The 15558-nt window shown below is 39.9% G+C and overlaps 1 pseudogene; it reads right to left on the bottom strand.

The window, feature by feature from the left end:
• Window positions 1–14592: 14592 nt before the first annotated feature.
• Window positions 14593–15230, bottom strand: LOC126612429 (agamous-like MADS-box protein AGL61; annotated as a pseudogene).
• Between the last annotated feature and the right edge of the window lie 328 nt (window positions 15231–15558).

Raw genomic sequence — 15558 nt, 5'->3', positions numbered from 1 at the left:
CGACTTGCTGGAAAAAAAGGTAATTGAGTTACCTGAATGCAAATACCCCGAAGAGATGAATTGCGTTAACGATCCTAGGTAATGCAAATACCATCGCATCGTAAGTCATTATGTCGGTAAGTACTTCGTCCTCAATGAGTTTATCCTGAAGCTAGCAAAACAAGGCTAGATCAAGCTTGACCTTGAAGACATAGCCGCAACACATACTATTGCGATGGCGTTTGGATCCTTTGATCCCATGCCTCTCCAATTGATGCCTGACCACTCCCGACCATGCTTAAGCTACACAACACCTTTTGCACAACCATCGCTAAGGGCAAGCGACCAATAGAAATGCCCTAAAAGAGCAAAGATATCGCTATTGAGGAAGAGAATACCTTCAAGCCCAAAGAAGGCCTGCCAATATACTTTAGCATCGAGAAAGCACTACTATTACCCAAGGAGATGCGAAATGCAATAATAGCGGTCTTGGCTAGTCCCGATGACCACGAGATGCAATAAACCAAGGACAAATGGTCAAAGCATCACAACCATCCTCTCTTAGTCTCTGGGTACGTGAGTGATAGGAGCATATTTATGCGACTGAGTTAGCTTGTTCTCATGCATTTATGTTGTTATTCCTTAGTTGTTTTAGTGTTTAAAGTCATTTTTGTGCAATTTCAGGTTCTAAGGACAAAGTATGCAAAAATGTGCATTTTGGAGCCTTTTGGAGCAATTTTGGGCTTGGAATAAATATCACATGCTTGGAACTAAAGGAATGGACGAAATTGAAGACCTAAAGATGAGGATTCCTACTTAAAGTAGGAAAGTTAAGCCAAGATTTCCTATTTTGGTTTGATATTTCCTAAATCCTAAATGTCCCTAAGTTTCAGCAACATTGAAGGTTTCACATGCATTTTAGGACACAAATTAAGGGTTCCTTGTACCATAACAAACCTTTGCCATGCACTCCATCCATGTTTAATTCTTGCAACAATCATCAATTCACTTTCACCTTTGAATCATTTCAACACCACTGCATTTTACCCATGCTTTGCATCATTACTTCCCTTTCACCTTTGAATCATTTCAACACCACTCCATTTTACCCATGCTTTGCATCAATACTTCACTTTCACCTTTCAATCATTTTAACACCACTCTATTTTACCCATGCTTTGCATCATTACTTCACTTTCACCTTTCAATCATTTCAACACCACTCCATTTTACGCATGCTTTGCCTTGCACTTCCTCTATAAAAGGAAGTGTGTGTAACATAAATGGAGTTCATACTTTGTTAGATCATTCACTCCCATTTCAACACAACCTTCATCCAAACACATCCATTCATCTTCACATCCATTCCTCCATACAAACAAACCTTTCAAACACTCACCAACACCTTGTGCCGTAGCAAAGGAAGGGAAGGAAAGTGCTTGGACGTGCTTGCTGTCCAACTTGGATCGTTGGAGCATTTAGGTGTTTTATTTCTTTTGTTTCTAATGTTTAAATTCATTTCCTTTCGTTTTGTTGTAAATATGAGTGGCTAAACCCCTCTTGGCTAGGGGTGATTTCAAAGCCATGATTATGTGTGCAATATAATTTGATAAATTCCAGTTATGAACTCTTGAATCGTGAATGCAATTGGCTTAACTATTTGATTGATAACTTATTTGTATTTGTTAATTAAGGGTCGACACTTAATTGGCATGCATAAATCTGTTGCTAGAATATAAGGAAGTTTCACATAATCATTACAAACTTATATTCACATGTAGTGAAGGTCGCTTATAAACGATCGCGTTAAGTTCAATTCCTAGCATAAGCGACATGATGTCATAGTTGCAAGTGCTTTGTCAATGCTTATGATTTTCATTAAACGTAATGATCTTTGATTGTATCTCTATTATGATGTCATGTAGGGAACTTTTGAAGAATGTTTTGGTTGTCGAATGATGTCATCCAATCCAATAAAACAAGGAAAATCTGAGAGTTAACTAGTGATGTCACGGTTAATTTGGAGCATTGTCGTTCATAATTCAATGAAGTAGTAACTGGAAATCAAGTTATTTGCATACATGTCATGTGTGGAGAAAAAGCCTCTAGCTATCCCATCCATCATCTTATTTCTCAATTTTATTTTACAATCTGTCTAGTTTTTCATACTTGTTTGTTTGTTACAACTTCCTCCAAATCAAAACCCTTCTTTTAGTTTCTTGTTTCAAAGTGTTTCAAATCTGTTTTAATTTGTGTTTTTAAATATTTTGATTCAAGTAAAAGTCAATTTTCGTCCAAAGTCATTCCTAGTGTCTAGTTTAAGTTTATTTAGTTGTTTTAAGCAGTTTTGAGTATTTTCAGTTTGCTTTAAGTCTTGTGAGTCTTGTTAAGTGTTTTTAAATTTAGTTTTATGTTTTTGAGTTAGTTTAGAGGTTATTAGCAAGCCCTCCTAATCCCCGGTCCAGAACCATCCCTACTAATACTTGTACTACAATTGTCAAAAGAGGGTTAAATTTGTGTGTTAAGATAATTTTCACATCAGTGAGAGATAACAAAATCAACCGCATTCTTGTGGATGGTGGGTCAACCATAAACATCATGCCACAGCATCAAGGTGGATGAACTATCCCAAAGCCACCTCCTCCTAATCCAAGGTTTTAACTAACGACAACAAATAGATGGGCATGATCCGAGTGGAGATAACCATTGGGGAACTCAAATTAAGCACGTTATTCCACGTGATTGATGAAAGAACTTCCTACAGCTTGCTCTTAGGAAGACCTTGGATCCACGAGAATGGAGTAGTCCTGTCCACCCTTCGTCAATGCTTAAAGTTTTACCAAGAAGGAGTAAAGGTGATACAAGGAAACGCCAAGCCAATCACCGAAGCTAAATCACACTTCGTGGATGCTAAGTTCTACATGGATGAAGAAATGGTGCCCGAAGCTCTTCTAAAAGAGATCAAATCCACAAGCAAAGCCGTACCTAAGAAACAAGAGTGGCAAGCCATGCCTAATAAGCGAGAAGGGTAAACCATGCCAACTTCAAACAAAGATGATGATGAGTCTGCCAAACCCACAACAATCAAAGGAAGTGTGACGCCTTCAAAAGGATCAAACACACCCGTCTTCCGATACATCCCCATGTCTAGAAGAAAGAATGGGCAATCCTTGTTCAAAACTGGAACAAGCGAAGCTGACACACAACTGTATAAGGATGATGTAAAACTACTTAAGACAAATGTCATTTTACCTCTAACACAGCTAAGCGATGCTAAAGTTTCAAAACCACCACAAGGTTTCGTAAAACCCCTACCAAAAGGGGTGAAACCAAGCTCTCTTCCAACCAATAGGACCGAAGAAGGTTTCGACCCAAACGCCTACAAACTTATGTCAAAGGCTGGGTACGATTTCATATCATCTTCAAATCTTGGAAAGAAGAATGCAAACACTATCAACAACAAAGAACGTAACCTCACCGAGACTCAAAAGAAGTTGAATGAGCATGGTTACGGAGTTGACAATAACAAAGCTGGACTAGCTTCACACCAAATACACCTATGAAGATTTCAAGAAAAGCAAAAAATGCTAGCACTCAACACGTCATCGTAAGCATTGAACAATGAGCCTAAACCTGCCTCTCGAACGTCAGTCTTCTATAGGTTGAATCGTTCAAAACCCAGAATTTCAGCACTTGATTGCATTGGTAGTTAAGACCGAACTTCCGTCTTCAAATAGCTTAACACGCCAACACCCCAAAGCTCTATTTTTTAAAGGTTGTTAAAACCTAAGAAACAAAGCAACACGACTAGCTCTCTTCCACGACGGTCGACCTTGGAAAGACTTGAAGAAACCAAGAAGCCTTCTAGGAAGAGGAAGACAGCGCCAAAGGAAGAAAAGCTCGACAGTTTAGCAGAAAAAGATGACGTTCGAAGATCAATTCCTTTAAGGATGAAGCGCCAAGCAACCTTGGAAGTTGACACAAAAAGGCAACTGAAGGTAAAGAGGCACACCATTATCCACAATGGCCTATCTTCACCCTAACAAGCCTAAGAGGACGGCGCTGAATAGAAGGTCCAAGATGTTTTGCACATCAAGATCCAAGAAGACAAAGAAGATGAAATCCTATAATAGGATGTCACTGTTGCGCCACCATAACTCAAGGATAAGGGGCAAGCTAGGGTCGATGACCTCAAGGAGCTCAACTTAGGCAAAAGCAAGGAGCCAAAATCTATCTTCGTAAGTGCACTACTACGTGCGAACGAGATCACGGAGTACTACCAACTGCTATTGGAGTACAAAGACGTCTTTGTTTGGACCTCCAAAGAAATGCCCGACCTTAACCCTACCATCGCCGTGCATGGTTAGTCAAGCCCGGAAAGAGACCAATAAAGCAAACTTAAATACACTATCGATCCAAGCTTATCCCACAAATTGAGGCCTAGATTGATAAGCTAATCGAAGTAGGCTTCATTCGAGAGATGCAATACCTTAAATGGATCTCCAACATCGTGATTGTCCTTAAGAAATCTAGACAAATACGTGTTTACGTAGACTTTTGAGACCTTAATGTTGCTTTCCCAAATGATAACTTTCCCTTGCCAATCATCAAAATCATGGTGGATGTAACCACTGGCCATGAGGCGCTATCATTCATGAACGGCTCCTCTAGATACAATCAAATCCGCATGGCTCATAAAGATGAAGAACTAACAGCCTTTTACACTACAAAAGATATCTACTGTTACAAGGTAATGCCCTTTGGCTTGAAGAACATTGGGGCTACATATCAATGTGCAATGCAAAAGTTCTTCAATGACATGCTACACAAAAAATGTAAAATGTTACGTAGACGACGTAGTTGTCAAGACCAAGAAGAGAACGATCACTTGAAAGATTTACGAATAGTGTTTGATAAACTACAACACTACAACCTCAAAATGAACTCGTTGAAGTGTGCATTTGGTGTTACTTCTGGGAAGTTGTTTGGCTTCATTGTCAAGCATTGTGGCATTGAAGTGGACCAGTCAAAGATCAAGGTTATTCAAAGCATGCCTAAGCCAAGGAACCTACATGAGTTGAAAAGGCTACAAGGGCGGCTTGCCTTCATTAGACGCTTCATCTCCAACCTCTCTAGATATTGTCAACCCTTCAGTTGACTTATGAAGAATGATGCTCCATTCATGCTCCATTCATATGGGATGATACTTGTCACAATGCCTTCGAGAGTATAAAAAAGGTACTTGGCAAGCCACCTGTCTTAGAAGCACCCGTGCCTAGAAAACTGCTCATCCTATACATTGTCGGATAAGAAGGTTCCATTAGAGCACTCTTGGCACAATAAAATGAAAACCCAAAGGAAATAGCACTCTACTACCTAAGTAGAAATCTCACTGATGCCGAGCTCAACTATGTGCCTTGCCTTAGTCTTTGCCATCCAAAAGCTAAAGACACTACATGCATGCTTACACCATCTACTTGGTTACTAAAGCTGACCCAATCAAATACGTCATATCTAAACCAGTTTTGACAAGGCAACTAGCAAAATGGGCATTGCTTCTTAATCAATACAAGATCATCTACATCCCAGCTAAAGCCGTTAAGGGACAAGCGCAAGCAGACTTGCCTATCATCCAATCCCAACTGATTGGAAAATCTCACAACACTAGAAGTGTATGGCGATTCCAAGCTCATAATCAATCAATTCTTGACGGAATATGAAGTAAAGAAAGATGATCTCATCTTATACTTCCGCCTAGCAACTCAACTACTACCAAAGTTCAAGGTTGTGAAGTTAGAACATGTGCTAAGAAAAGAAAATCAAATGGCAGACATTCTCGCTAACCTAGGTTTGCCACAAATGGGTGATCCCACTCATCACTGAAATGCTACTGGATGGTACAAACATCATCTTAGTATTTCTAGTCGACACTGAAGAGTAGAGACAGCCACTGATCAACTACTTGGAGCATGGAAAGTTTTTGGACAATCCTAGACACCGCTCTAAAATACATCTACGAGCACTTTGCTTCATTTACTACAAAGGAGAAGCCAATCAAGCCATGGAAAAACCACAACCACACTCAGGCGTATATGGAGCGGATTAGTCTGGACCAAAACTATACTTCCTGCTCAAAAGAATGGGCTACTACTAGCCAAGCATGGTGAAGGATTGCCTAGAATACGTTGAAAGGTGCCAAGCCTGCCAATTCCACGCTAACTGCATACATCAACCACCAGAGCTAGTACACTATATGGTTGCGTTATGGTCATTTGATGCATAGGGATTGGACATCGTAGGACCAATCACACCAAAATCATATGCGAGAGAAACCTACATCTTAGCTGTAACAAATTACTTATCTAAGTGGGCCGAAGCCGTGCCCCTTAGGGAAGTCAAGAAGGAAACTGTCATTCGCTTCCGCAAAGAGCATATCATCCATAGATATGGAGTGCCCCGCTAGATCATCACCAATAGCGAAAAACAATTGTCCAACCGACTCATGGATGAGCTATGCAAAAAATACAAGTTCAGGCAGCACAAGTCTTTTATGTATCATGCTCTGGGTAACGGTTTTGCAGAAGCATTCAACAAAATGATATGCAACCTCTTGAAGAAGGTAATCAGCCAAACAAAAAGATAATGACATGAAAGAATAAGCGAAGCACTTTGGGCATATAGGACGACATATAGAACTCCTACACAAGCTACGCCTTATTCTCTCGTATATGTCGTGGGAGTTGTTTTGCCAATTGAAAGTTAAATCCCCTCACTAAGGATGGATATACAAGAAGGCATAACTGAAGAAGAAAATGCAAAGCTACGACTTCAAGAGTTGGAAGCATTCGATGAAAGGAGGCTCGAAGCTCAACAACAATTATAATGCTACTAAGCACGGCTATCCAAGGCATTCAACAAGAAGGTCTGCCTAAGGTTTTTCCAAATTGGAGATATTGTCTTGGCATTACGAAGGCCTATCATCAAAACTCATAAGCCAAAAATAAAGTTCACATCAAAGTGGTATGGACCGTACATAATACAAGAGGTCTACACCAATGGTGCTTACTTAATCATGGAGGAAGACGGATTAAAGATTGGCCCCATCAATGGTAGATTCTTGAAGCATTACTACCCCTAAACCAAACAAGCAATGCTTCTTGCCTGCATGAGCCTAAAATGCACACGACATAATACTCCTCGCCTGCATGAGCCTAAATTGCACACTACACAAAGCTCCTTGCTTGCATGAGCCTAAACTGCACACGGTACAATGCTCCTTATTCTCACGAGCTTAAAAGGCGACACTTAACACTCCTTGTTTGCACGAGTTTCAAATGTGACACTCAATGCTCCTCACCTGCATAAGCCTAAAATGTACACAACAACAATGCTCCTTGTTCGCACAAGCTTAAAGGGCATCACCCAATACTAGTTGTTCGCACAAGCTTAAAAGGCAACACCTAATGCTCTTCACCTGCATGACCCTAAACTGCACACGGCACAATGTTCCTTGTTCGCACGAGCTTAAAAGGCAACATACAATGCCTTATGTTCACATGAGCCTAAAAGGTGACACCCGATGCTTCTTGTTCGCATGAGCTTAAAGGGCGACACCAAATGATCTTGGCCTGCAAGAGCATAAACTGTGTATGGCAAAACAAAACAGAAAAAAAAAATCTAAATCATCATCAAAATCACCATCAAAAGCAATCCATCATTCCTTTGAACTACGCATGACTTGATCCCTTCTCAACCGAGGGTATGTAGGCAACTTGAAATTTCAAAACTTCATGTAAAGTCACATCATCTACAAACAAACACACAAATACTTTGAAATATAAAGAGCAAATTCAATGTGAATACTTTATTTCTTTAAAGAAAGAATTCGGCTACAAAGCCGTATTACAAAATAAGCAAAAATCAAAGACGGATTCTCCAGTAGTCGATAAGGTGCTATTCCAAGTCATAGCTCTGCAATGGATGTGATCGCCAAGAAGCTCAAATGAAGCCGGTGGATTGTCACGAACATACGCCTTAGGGCCAGTCAACGGAGCACAAAGCTTGAACGTCGTTTCCCTATCTTGCGAATTGCCTTCCTTCACAAGAATGGTGATAGTATGGCTCTTAAAACACTTGAAAAATACCATGGCTACAACAAAACAAACAAGGCAACATAAGCATAAGAGTGGGGCGGCAAGAAAAAAAAATTGTTTCACTAAAGCAAAAGACATGCGAGACAAACCTCGTGAGTTGAAGGATGATCATGACAAAGTCACAATGACGAAAAGAAATCAGCCACAATGCTTGAGCAACACGGTAAAACGTGCAGCTACAAGAAGGTCCTTCAAAGCAAGCTATAGTAGCAAAGAAAACTAAAATGTTACACAATCGCACTACGCAACCTCGCATGATTATGCAAGTAGTTTCTTGCACTGCATGGCAACGTCAGCACCGAGAGAAAATTGCGACTAAAAGGCACTACACAGCGTAACCTCACTACAGTCTTTTGCACAGCACCATGCAATAAAAAGTGATGCACTACAACAAACACCAAGCAGCAAAAGGCAAGGTAGCAACAACTACAGGGCACGGCACAAGCAGCAAGCATAGAAACAGTGCACAACAAGGGTGTTTTGTGAAAAAAACACACCCAATTGTCCTATAATTAGGGGTCAATTGCATCCTACAGCTATAGGAGAATACATACCAAATAGAAAAAGGAAAATCAAAAGAAGGAAGTACATTCCAACCAAAAGAAGGAAGCAAATTCCAAGCAAAAAATGGCAAGTTTCAGCCAATCTGCGCAAGTAGGACGTTTGTGCTAATACGTGGACTTTCTGGAAAAGTTTTGATACAACGCCAATTGGAGAAGGAAGCTAAGAGGCTAATGATCATTGTATCTAAATTTCATAACTTTCCCTAAAGCCAAATGTTCCGGTTTTCAAAGTTAATACCACAGAAGTTGTTTTCTGGTCAGAACTGCGCAGCTGTGGAAAAATGACGAATTGAAGGCTTTCCCGATTTTTCCTAGTAGTGTGCGATATATGCCTGAAAAGATAAGAGATAACGTTATGTTTCCCATATTTTTACAGAATTTTCTAGAAGAGAAATCGACCTCAGAATTGGCGTGCAAGTCAGATGACGTGTTTCCCAAACCAAGGACAAATCTTTCAAGATTAAGCCTTTACGGCCCTTGAAGAATTTTTTTTCATTTCTTTCAAGATCAAGCCTCTATGGCCCTTGAAGAAAATTTCCATTTCATACAAGATTAAGCCTTAACAGTCCTTGAAAAAATTCATCATTTTCCTTCAAGACCAAGCATCAACAGCCATTGAAGAAATGTTTTGTTAAAAAAATACGCCTCAACGGTCCTTGACGAAATTCATTAGGTCAATTCAAGAAATACACCTTTACGGCCCTTGAAGAAGCAAGGTAATTCAAGATCAAGTCTCAACGACCCTTGAGCTAGAACATTCACATTGAAGGACTTCAAAACACATTTCCTACATATGACAAGCACACATGCCTACAATATGCCTTGAACTGGGGCATTTTTAGACATGTAAATTTTGTTGAATACAAATGATGCATCACAAAGCTCCACGTGGCATCTGGCTCATCACAAATGGACAAGTCATCAATTATATATGGCACAAATTAAGCAAAAGAAGCTCAAAACTTTCCCAAAATTCGACAAAAGGGAGGAATCAATCCTTAAAATCGGCATGGCACCCAAGTTGTTCCCAAAACCGGAAAGAAAGCCAAAACATCTTCACAAAACAAGCAAGAATTCAAGATTGCTCACAAAATATGCAAGAAAGCCCTATAATTTGGCCAAGCAAGGGAAAATGGCTTAAATTAATACATAAAACATGCCTAAATTCTCCCATGGATGAATCAAGACGCTGGAATTCTAGGGCCCAAGACAAGCATAAAGGTCGCCCAAGACAAGCATAAAGGTCGACAATTTCTACATTCAAGGGCTGCAATTCTACATCCATAGGAACCTTTGCACCAAATCTTTGAAAAGTAATACGCTGCCAAAGCTCTCTTCAAAGAACGCAAAACCAAAGCCGAAGCTTTCTTTCAGTCAAAGCCGAAGCATTCCCTTGAAGAGCTGGATTGCTGGAACGTTTTTAGGTGTTTTCAATGTTTAAGTTTATGTATCTTTGTTTTGCGAACATGAAGAGCTAAACCCCTTTTAGCTAAGGGGAATTTCGAAACCATGAATATACTTGCAACATGAATTGATTACTTCCAGTTGTGATTCTATGAATCGTGAATGCAATTTACTTAACTGTTTGATTGATAACTTATTCTTGTTTGTAGATTAAGGATGCATACTTAGTTTGCATGCATGAATTTGATGCTAGAATGCAAGGGAGTTTCACCTAATCGTTATGAAGTTGTATTCATAAGTAATGGAGGTTGCTAGTCACAATTGTGTTAAGTAGATTCCTAGCAGGAGTATCATGCTCATCATAGTTACAAATGCTTTGTCAATGCTTATGATTTTCATAAAGCATAATGATCTTTGATTGTATCTCTATTATGTTGTTCATGTAGGGAACTTTTGAAGAATGTTTTGGGTTGTCGAATGATGTCATCCAATCCAATAACTAAAGGAAAATCTAAAGATTAATTTAAGCGTACCTAATTAATTTAGGATGTTGAGATTCATGGTTTATTGAAAAGCAACTGGAAATCGTTTTGTATGCAAGTGTGTCATGTGTGAAGAAGAACCCTCTAGCTAGCCCATCATCCATACTTTATCCCAATTTCATGCTAAAATCTATCTTAAGTCTTTAGTTACTTATTTTACTTAAAATTCATCCAAAACCCAATCCCCTTTAGTGTGACAAATTAGTTAGAATTTGTCTTAGTTTGTGTTTTTAAGTGTTTTGAGTCAAGCTAAAATCAATTTTCATCCAAAGTCATTCCTAGTGTCTAGTTTGAGTCTATTTAGTTGTTTCAAGCTGTTTTGAGTCTTTTAAGCCTGTCTTGAGTCATTAGAGTCTAGTTAAGTGTTTTTAAGTTTATTTTTGTATTTTTTAGTCAGTTTAAAGTAGATTAGCAATCCCTCCTAATCCCCGGTCCAGAACGATCCCTACTTACATCTTTATTACAATTGTCAATAAGAGGGTTTAATTTGTGTGTTAGTTAATTTTCGCATCATAAGGTTGTACATTTAGTGTGTCAAAGAGAAGGGCGAAAAAAAAATAATAAAATAATTAAAAAAAACGTGAAAAAGATGAAATAAGTTGAGAAAAGAAAGGAAAAGAGTTCTAAATAAGTGAGAATGAACTCACTAGTATTGGTTGTGGAAGAAGGGTCCAAAAGTTTGAATTCGACCCTAAGTGTTGTAAGAATGTTTCCCTTCTGTTTAAAGTTAGTTGCTACATTCAAAAGTTGAATTCTAAGTGTTGATTTCTTTACTTTGCTTACTATCACTTTAAGAACCTTTGTTTATCTTTGACCATTCTTTGTCAGCTAATACCTTAGCCCCATTACAAACCTTAGACTTTTATCTTGATTGTCATGTGTTTCAATCTATGGAGTTTGAAATTGGTACGAGCATATAGAATCTCTGGTTCTTGCATCTAAGTAGTGGCATTCCATTCATGAGATCATATACATACTTGTATTAATAATTCTAGAAAGTGCCTTCTTTGATTATAACATATGTGAGTGCTAGTATACATGTTTACATCAATCTTCTCATATATGCCTAGTATAGGGAGTGTAGTCAGAAAATCTGGTGAAAATAGAGAGAATATCTGGTGAGGAATTGAGGGAATTCTCTAAGGCATGTTACTACATTCAAAACATTGTTTTATTTGATTACATGCGAGCTAGTGAGTGGTGACTGCAATTAAGTATGAGCTCGAGGGTAAGGATAGCTAAAATTTGTGGGAGTAGTGATTTTTAACATGTCATGTTTCATTGGAAATCCTTGAGGCGATCGTTGGAAGGTCTAGGTTATGTTTTCTTTGTTTCGTGGTAGGCTGAGTAGCTCTTTGCTGGGATGTCGCTGGAATGAGTAACGTTCTTTTGCCCTCGTCCTGCTTCGAGACACCTCGTTTGAGGCGCACTGTGTCTCGATACGCTCAAGGAGCTGGTTCACCAAGGTAGTTTGCTGCGCAAAGGCGCTTGTCAAATTGGCAACCTGCTAGGGCAGGTGGTGCTCGCCATTTGGATTGGAAGAGTCTGGATAATAGGTGTCTCCATGTATAGTGGAAGTGTAGTGGACTGCAAGTACAAAGCTTGAGCCCAAAACAGGCATTCCTGCAGAAAAATGGGGTGAAAATAACCCTGGGTCGATCACAAGATCGTTGGTCGAAATCTAGATCTCCAGAGGTGGCCTTAAATTGGATTGAGTCACGGGCTAGGTCGTCGAAGCGGGTCGTAGGTTAGGCTAACCCAGCTAGATAGCTGAGCTGTGCGTGTAAGCGCGCTGGGTTCGCGTGTGTGACGGCTGGCCTTAGGCCTGCTCTGTGCACTTAGCCAACCCTTGCCCTTCTTGGGCCTAGGCTGCATCTACACCAAGTGGGGCTCGAATTTCGGTTATGACCGTGGTAGCTTGGGCTACTTGGATGGCGGCTTGGGTCTCCTGGGCTCAGCTTGTGGCTTGAAGGTCCTGGGCCTCCTGCCCAGGGTTTTAAGGGTCGCTACAAGGGTAGCGGTGCTGTTGTTTAGGTCGTGGCCTGGTGGCCTCGCCATGGCTGCTGGGTCGTGGCAACGGTGGTGGTACGGCTCCTCCTGCCGTCACATTAAGCCTTGAGGATCACCGTCATGGGGCTATATCCTCATCTCCACTGTCCTGTCCTAATCCTTCCTTCTACGTACGAGGTTCCGTTCATTGTGGTTTCTGAATTTCCTACCATTGTATCCTTTCTCCAGGGATTGATCAAGAAACCTGTTTAGGAAAAATTAATTGATACAACGTGTGAGAAATTCAACGTAACAGAAAACTCAAGAAACCAAATGCAAGAGGCTTCTTCAAGTATTTGAATTAGCTCTCAATGAAAGCACCAATTTGTCGATGCAAATTTCCGTCATCTTCAGTCTTGATGAAAATTCACCTGCAAAACAATCAACATCTCTGATCAAAGACCTAAGCCTCAAATGCCCATGAGGTGGGGGAGGTTAGGCCAACGAATCTCCGATGCCTAAGTTAGTTTCTCTGAGGAGAGTAAAGTTTTTAGGGCTTTTTAGGGTAGCAAAAGCTTCTAAAATTTGGTAGAATATGGGGTAATAATAGGAGGAGAGGGCCGGCCATAGTGTTAGGGTTTTACCCTACACATGCGGCATCCTATTGGCCAATGTGTATGGAGTAATTATCCCTAATTGATTTAAATTGGGATTACTTACTCGATTGGAGTCAATCTTCAATTGGGGAATGTATTAAAGATAGGATTTGGGTCATTAATCCTTATCTTTAATGCTTTGATTTTTCTTTGCCAAGGGCAGGTGAGTTGTGGGTGACTTCAGCTGCTGAAACCTTCAGGGGTGTGAACTGAGCATGAGAGTTTCTGAGGAGCATGCGCCCATTTAATGAGAGCAATCTTGTCTTTCTTAAGCAAAACTCCACGTGTTGCCTCTAGAATTTTTGGGATTATTTTAGGCTCCACATATATGGTTCTAGTAAATCCCACCATGTGATTGAGGGGGGATGATAACAGTATAACAAGCTTAACCGTTTATGATCCTAAGGTTGTAATAGTGACAAGTGTAATCATCTTGTAAGCCTTGTAATAGATTAGGGAGTAAGCAATCTAGTTTGATATATACTCCTGATAACTACCATTGTAATTAGTTAAGAAAACAGTTAATGAAAGATCGTTCTCTGTTTAAAATCTCTCTCTCTCTCTCTCTCTCTCCCTCTCTCTCTCTCTCCCTCCCTCCCTCCCTCCCTCCCTCCCTCCCTCCTCGAATACTCTTTCTTCTTCTGCAAGAATACAATTCTTCATCTCTGTCTTTACATTTACAGGAGCTTGCTAAGAAGAATAAATGGAGGAGGTGTCCTACTTGCAAGTTTATTCTGGAAAAGAATGAGGGCTTCTTACACATTACATGCAGGTTTTGCATTCATTTATACAAAAAAAAAAATTAATATGGTTATCATTCGTGCTGTCACACGGTTTGGTGATGTTATCAAACCTTTCCTATTTAATTACCTGTTTTTCTGTTGTGGTTTTCTTTACAATTTTATGTTTTTGGTCAGGTGACTTTGTTCTCATTGGTGATTAGGGTGGTTTTCAAATACCCATTTGATCTCGTGTTTGTGGTGAATCTTTGGAATTGAGTTGCCTTTTTTACTTATTTCATTCTTGCTCTTGCGCAGTGCTTTTCTTGATGCAGTTCTTCAACCATGGCGTACATCGATTTTTTTATCAGGATTATTGCTTACTGATTGACACATGATATGAATGGCTAGAGGATTAAAAGACATGGGCGGGCACTTGGCCTGTAAATATCTTGGATGTTATTGACACTGTTGGTAATCATTAGATTAAAGTATGAAAAGTTTTCATAATATTATCCGAATATATTGGCTTTTGCTAACCCAAAAACAAAAACAGGCCAGTTGATAGGAGTCGTATCTGAAGAAATCCGAAAATTTACATACTAATAAGAGATTTGTTCAATCTTAGCAAGTAGTCTATGATTCATAGTCATCAAGGAGAAGATGCACCCGGTCAGGCTGGTCTAGATATTCCTAATCATCTCATTGGTTCGAACCTCCGCATTGTGTTTCAACTTGTGCAAGGCTTCCATGTACTCTTCTAACTCCTCCAAATTAGTCATCGTTTCAATCGGCTTCTCCCACCAAAACCCTCCTGTTTCTCCATCAATATTATTGTTATTATTATTCCCACGCTTGATCTTCTCTGCTTCTATTCGCGTCCTAGCACATTCGAAGCATTAGTAGGATGATCTGGTTGATCTACGGGAAATAAGGAGGCATTATTGTCTGCAAGGTAGCGGTTGATGATAGCGTCGGGGGCAGGGCTGCCGAAGCAGAATACCTTGCTGTTGCTAGACACGATGATCCCTGCTACCTCTGCACCGGTCAAAACATTGAGTTGCGCCGCTTTGTTGAAGATACCCGTTTTGCGCTTGGAGAAGGTAACGTGACGCTTGTTCTTATCTTCAACTCTCTTTATTTCAATCCTTCTTCCGCCTTTGCTAGTCTTTTTGCTATTGATAATATTATTGTTTGTGATCTAATACTCAGCAGTTCTGGCCATGGTTGAGTATTAATGGCAAACACTAGAAGGAGGAATCTAATGGCAAACCCTAGACGGGAAGGAATCTAATGGAAAACCCTAGAGGGATGGAATCTGGTGGAAAACTAAAGAGCAGAGTAATGCCCAAATATTGTTGAGTAATCTTGGTGCGAATATGGTCGGTGCAGCTCTAGGTAAAGTGGGTATGCATAATGGTAAGAAACCAGTGATTTGGTTATGGAGCAAATAAATACGATGTGCTTTGGGCAGTTTATTTGTAGAGTTTAGGCTAAAAATATGCACATGGAGATATTTAAAGAACTCATCAGTAGGCCTAGCAATTCCTGAC

Source organism: Malus sylvestris, chromosome 17 (assembly GCF_916048215.2).
Source record: "Malus sylvestris chromosome 17, drMalSylv7.2, whole genome shotgun sequence".
NCBI classification, from domain to species: Eukaryota; Viridiplantae; Streptophyta; class Magnoliopsida; order Rosales; family Rosaceae; genus Malus; species Malus sylvestris.
This window is presented reverse-complemented; position numbering and strand designations above follow the sequence as displayed.